A 6529-nucleotide genomic window follows, 5' to 3' on the forward strand; every position below is an offset into this window, starting at 1 on the left:
CAGGAGACTGCTTAATGGAGGGAAAGGAAGTTTTTGGGTAATAACTCTCCAGTCAGGAAATCCTAGTTATTTGGGATTATGTGCATAAGAACAATCTCCAAGAGTCCAGATGCCCATGCAAATACTTGGATAATACCACTTCTTCCCTATCACATGAAATGCATATTCCTCACTGTTGTCACTCTGAACAGGAATTTCTGCATCTGCTGGAAGTGCTCCAGCCTTTGGGGTCGATTGAGGATCCCAGTGTTGCCTATTTTACCTTCCTGCTTTAATGAAACACAGCCATGGGAAGGTGGTGTCCTAATTCTGCAGCACAGAAAATAATGTCCTCTATGGGCTGTAGTGAGCTAAAAATTTGGATTTGTTCTCAGATTAGCAGGGATCAACTTGAATTAATGAGGGAAAACCTTTCTCCCCCTCCTCCTCAGGCTGATCCCGTGAGTAGCTGGAGTGTAGGAGAGAACAGCACAGAACAGTGTGTGCTAAATGGTATTTACAGTGACAGAACATTTGGGAGGGTGGGGAGAGAACAACGTTTTGAACTCCAGAATGACCCACCACATGCACTTGGAATTGTCAGGGCATTGTTTAGCAATCTCATTTAGTATTGCTGATTTCTTACCAATATCCATAACTACTGCTGACTAGCTAATAACTATAACTACTAGTAAGAAATAGTACTGGCCTCCAATGGGAAAGCTTTTAGTCAATTCATGAAATAAATCTCAGATTGGGTTTTTCTTACCTTGCAGAGTCACAAAGAGCAGCAGTTGGAGACTGCACAGAACTGGGCAATGAGTGGCCTGATGAGGTTTGTCTTCAGTGGCAAAATTCAGAAATGCTTTGGTGAACAAATCTGGTTGCATTTGCATTTACAAATGACAAGTTTTCTGATACATGGAATCCCAGAATGGTTTGGGTTGGAGGGGATGTTAAAGCCCACCCAGTGCCACCCTGCCATGGCAGGGACACCTGCCACTGTCCCAGGCTGCTCCCAGCCCTGCCCAGCCTGGCCTTGGGCACTGCCAGGGATCCAGGGGCAGCCACAGCTGCTCTGGGCACCCCAAGCCAGGGCCTGCCCACCCTGCCAGGGAACAATTCCTGCCCAATCTCCCACCCAGCCCTGCCCTGTGGCACTGGCAGCCATTCCCTGGCTCCTGTCCCTGCAGGCCTTGTCCCCAGTCCCTCTGCAGCTCTCCTGGAGCCCCTTCAGGCCCTGCCAGGGGCTCTGAGCTCTGCCTGGAGCCTTCTCTTGTCCAGGGGAGCAGCCCCAGCTCTGCCAGCCTGGCTCAGAGCAGAGGGGCTCCAGCCCTGGCAGCATCTCCGTGGCCTCCTCTGGCCTGGCTCCTGATGCTGGGGGCCCAGAGCTGGACATGGTGCTCAAGGTGGGGTATGGACCCCCAAGCTTGAGCTTCTGAAAAAAGTTGAATCCTAAAAAGTTCTTCTGTGTTTTTGTTTGCAAGGTGAGTCGAGTTCCATGTCCTGGATTAGCCTGCTGGGCACATTTTGTGGGGTTTAGTGATCTGAAGGGCTGTAAAACCTGAAAGCGTGCTGTACCAGCTTTTATTTTTTCATGCTTTTGTCTGATCTGCAATTAATTCTTAGCTTTCCATCAAGTTGGCTTCTCCACAACTCCAAAGTCATTACCTGACAGCTCAATTCCTCATTCATCTAATCCAAGCAAAAGAGCCCTCTGCTAATGGCTTCCCCAAGGTGCCTCTTTCATGTCCTGCTGTGGGGAGGGAGCCTCTGAAGGTGCCGTGGCAGGGAGTGACAGAAAGGGCAGCTGGGCCTGGTGGCACTGAGGGAGCACAGGGGGCCAGGTTTGGGTGACCTCAGCTTGTGCCTCTACTGCAGCTGTGGCACACCACGGTGACACTGAGCCTCCTCACCTTGAGCTGTCCCCCTGTGCTGTTCCCTCAGTCAGCGACTTTGTGGGATGATTGATCTCGGGCTGAGGTCATCTTTCAAGTTGCACATCTTGTCAATCTGTCTGGCTCCACCCACATGCAGTGATTCAGCTCCTGATGTGCTGAAATATTCCCCTAAGCCTTCCCACACAGAGTAAGGGCTTTTTTGTGATTCTGCTTGGAGCTGCAGCACCTCTTCTGTGCTGTGCTCCAAGCCTGTGTTTCTGTGCTTGGCAAGGTGCAGAAAGTAAAGACTGACCTCCTAAAGGGGAGAAGAGCAGCAATAATTGTTCTTTAAAAGTATTTTTTGCTCTGAATTTTGGATCCTGTTTTATAGAATTTGGCTAATGTGCTGTGATTTCGACAAATGGTAAAATACAGAGAGCAGCCCTGGAGAAGGACTCGGGGTGTGAGAGGCTCAGCCTGCCCCGGCCATGGGCACTGCCCCAGAAACCCCCCCTGTGCTGGGCTGAGCCCCCAGCGTGGGCAGCAGGGCAGGGGGGATTCTGCCCCTCTGCCCAGCTCAGACCCCACCTGCAGAGCTGCCCCAGCCCTGGAACAGCAGCAGGAGGACGTGGAGCTGCTGCAGCCAGGCCAGAGGAGGCCACGGAGATGCTGCCAGGGCTGGAGCCCCTCTGCTCTGAGCCAGGCTGGCAGAGCTGGGGCTGCTCCCCTGGACAAGAGAAGGCTCCAGGCAGAGCTCAGAGCCCCTGGCAGGGCCTGAAGGGGCTCCAGGAGAGCTGCAGAGGGACTGGGGACAAGGCCTGCAGGGACAGGAGCCAGGGAATGGCTGCCAGTGGCAGAGGGCAGGGCTGGATGGGAGATTGGGCAGGAATTGTTCCCTGTGAGGGTGGGCAGGCCCTGGCTTGGGGTGCCCAGAGCAGCTGTGGCTGCCCCTGGATCCCTGGCAGTGCCCAAGGCCAGGCTGGGTGGGGCTTGCAGCATTGGGAAGGTGTCTCTGCCATCGCAGGGGTGGCACTGGATGATCTTTATCCTCCCTTCCTACCCAAATCAGTCTGGGATGATTCTGTGACAAATGTGGGGTTTTTTGGTGGAGGAACAGGAGGGTTCCCCTGTCTGTGTTCACTAACCCCATCTTTAGGGGTGCATCTACAAAGGATGCTCTCTATTCCAGAAGAAATATTCCAGCTCAGCTCTTGTCACTTGTGCCATTGCACACTTGGCCTGGAGTAAGCAGCAGCTGCAGAGTTCTTCCTGGGGGAGTTGGGGCTGTGGTGGCACTGGTGCTCTGCTGAACTGTTGGTTTTTCTCTGTATAGGAAACCCCTTCATGGGCTCTGGCACCTGGTGCTTCAGTCCAGCGTTCTGGAATCTCCTGTCTGTACATGGGATTCTGTTCTTTATGGGACATTTTGGTTCTGTAGATTACAGAATTTCAGAATGGTTTGTGTTGAAAAGGACCTCAAAGCCCATCCTGTTCCACCCCCTGCCATGGCAGGGACACCTCCCACTGTCCCAGGCTGCTCCCAGCCCTGCCCAGCCTGGCCTTGGGCACTGCCAGGGATCCAGGGGCAGCCACAGCTTTAATGGCCAGACACAGTATTGTTACAGGTGTACAAACATTTGGGAATGACGTCTGCTGGGAGATGGGGAAGCACCTGGACAGATGGGCTTGGAGGCAGTGAGCATCTTCTCTTTCCTCTTGTGCTTAGTGAAGCTGGTTCTTCTGCGTGGTCATGTTTCAGTAAAGAAATGGAGTTGTGCTGAACAACTTCCCTGGTTTGTAGACTCATTTCCTCTGTTAATGGGAGACACAAGTCTCTTTAAGAACTGCTAATTGCTCAGGTTAAAAAAACCCCAAAGGCTGCCTGGTGTCATGTGTGGAAGTAAGACTCTCAGAAGAAAGTGTGAGCTAGTTCTGCTGAAAATGGAACAGATCAGAGGCACAACATCTACAAACCAGGTTTGCCAAAGTGCTTAAAATAACAACTGGCAGCTTCCCTGGGTGTTGTTGGACTTGATGTAGAAATTTCCCAAAAGGACTGAGAGAGCAGAGACAGAAATGGCAGTGCTGGGAGTGCAGTTGCTGAGGGGGTTTTGAAAGCCCACCTGCAGGACTTGTCAGTGGCTCCAGAGCTGCTGATGTGGTGACCTGCAGTGGCCAGGAGTGTGTCTGGTGTTGGAACTGCAGCGTGGACATCCAGGAGCCATTCAGGTACCTGGGCAGTCCTTGCTCAAGGCTGCCTGGTGGAGTTACCAGAGCCAGTGCTGGTCATGCCTGAGTTTCCTCCATGATCTGGGAACAAAAGGAGCTCAGACAGGAGGAGTTGTGCCCTTCTGTTTCAAGGTATGGAAACCCCACTACTTTTAGTTGCTTCAACTTACTATGTTAAATATTTTGGGAAGTGAAGGAGCAGAGAGGGAGATGTCTCAAGCTCAGATTTGGATTTCCTGTGTCTGTCCCTGGAGGAGAAGCTTCTCTCAATGTGAGAGGTGCAAACCCTCATGCCAAAATTGGCATAGAGCTGTGGCAGGGCTTGGCATGGAGCTCAGGGCAAGGTTCTTGGCCCCGAGGGTGCTGGCACTGCCCAGGCTGCCCAGGGAATGGTCCCGGCCCCAAGGCTGCCAGAGCTCCAGGAGCTCTCAGGGCTGCTCAGGGTGGGGCTGTTGGGGTGGCTGTGCAGGGACAGGGTTCCCTGTGGGTCCATCCCAAGCTGGGATATTCAAGGATTCCATTAATATTCTGGATATTCCAGAATTCCATTTAATCCTGGAGCCTGCCAGCTCCCTGAACAGCTCAGGGCATGGAGAAGGCAGGTCTGGAGTGGGAGGATTCCCAGAGCTGTGCTGATGCTGTTGGATCTGTGTAAGCGCAGGAATCGGGATGGATATGGACACATCTCCATGAAATTGAGCTTTTTGGGGGGAAAACAAATTATTCAGCTTTCACTGCAACAGCCACAGAAGGAAGGGGCTGGTGGGAGTTCACAGCTGAGTCCTCTGGAGAGAAAGCAGGAGGAGAGGAAGAAGAGGCAAAGCAGGAGGAGAAGCAGCCTGGTAACTGTTTTCATTAAACTTCATAGCATCTGGAAGATGATGAGTTTAGTTATCAGGTGAGAGGAGGAGAAAGAGTTAAGGAGACAGTTCCTGGTGGCTGTTACCTTGCTGGAAAGGTCCCACAGAAGTTTCAGGTGTCCTTTTCAAAGTATCAGAATGTGTAAGTCTCTCTCCATAGAAGAGTCACCAGCTTGGAAGCACAGGCCGGGCCATGCCACTTGTTTTGGGGCCATGGAGAAGCAAGAGTTAATGTTTCCTGGGATCTGAAATGGGAACAGAGTGGGTGGATTGAAGGGGGGGTTTCTAGCCCAGACACTGATGGTTTCTGCAATTAAAAACAATCCCAAACCAAACGGTTGAATTAATCCCAAAGACAGTGATTGGGAAAGACAATTCTGTGTAAATGGAGAAAATGAAACTTGAGTCCGGATGTGGAGTGGGAATGTCTGGGCATGTGGGGTCTTGGGGGAGCTGGGAATTGGTCTCTGCTTTTCCAGGGAAGGAGTGTGCTGGGCTAGCAGGGTCAGGGAAGGTTTTCTGGAGTCCTGGCTGTGGAAGGGCCCTGTAAAGCCGTGGGACAAAGGGGTTGGAGGCAGCTGCTTGGCAGTGCCCACGGGGCACATCCACGGCAGCAGGGCCCTGCTGTGCTGTCCTTGTGGGGAGCCCTGGGCTCGGCGTGCCCAGGCTGCTGCGGGGTTTGGGCTCTGTCAGGCAGGACCCGGTGCCAGCTGAACGGAGCAGCAAAACCCGGGGCCCGGGACCCTGCGGAATCCCCCGTGAAACAGAAGCTGAAGAGCCAGGGGAAAAGACAGATGTGATGTTTTCCTAAGTTTAGTGACTCGGCGAGAAGCAGCAGTGCAGCGGGGCTGTGCCCCAGCCCTGTCCCCGGTACCGGGAGGAGCGGCCGCCGCTCCGGTCCCGGCGGCACCGGGCGGTACCCGGGGCCCTGCTGGCTCCTGTCTGTGCCGAGGGACGGCGGCAGCGCTGGCACTGCCGGGCTGTCCCCTCCGCGCCCGGTGCCTCCCGCCTCCCTCGGTTTCGGCGGCGCTTTTCAGGCTCTCGGCGGCGATGGGAGCAGCCGCGTCTGAGCTGCGGGCGGGGCAGGGAATGCTCGAGGCCCTCGGGATGATCGACACCCGCCCCCCGGTCCCCTTCGGCTGCCCGGCCGCTCCCGGGATGCCCGGCACCATCTGCGATGCTGGCGTGTCTCCGGGATGCTCAGTCCCCCCTGCAGTTTTAGGAGACCCCTGCGGGCATGCTCAGACCCTTCCCGGGACGTTCGCAGCTCCCCGGGGATGCTCAGAACGCCCCAGCGATGCTCGGACCGCTCCCCAACCCCTGCGCTGCTCAGGGCTCCCTTCCCTCCACGCTTGGACCCCCCCAAATGCTCGGACCCCTCCGGGCTGCTCAGAAACCCCCCCAATTCCCGGACCCCCCCCCAATTCCCGGACCCCTCTCCGGGCCGCGGCTCCGCGGGGAGGGCGGGGCGCAGAAGGGCGTGGCCCGGTGGGCGTGGCTCCGGCGGGGCGGGGCGGGCCCGCTGGGCCGGGCCGCGGCGCGCATGCGCGCGGCGGGCGCGGCCCGGCCCATCGCCGGGCG

The sequence above is a fragment of the Passer domesticus genome, chromosome 21, assembly GCF_036417665.1.
Source record: "Passer domesticus isolate bPasDom1 chromosome 21, bPasDom1.hap1, whole genome shotgun sequence".
NCBI classification, from domain to species: domain Eukaryota; kingdom Metazoa; phylum Chordata; class Aves; order Passeriformes; family Passeridae; genus Passer; species Passer domesticus.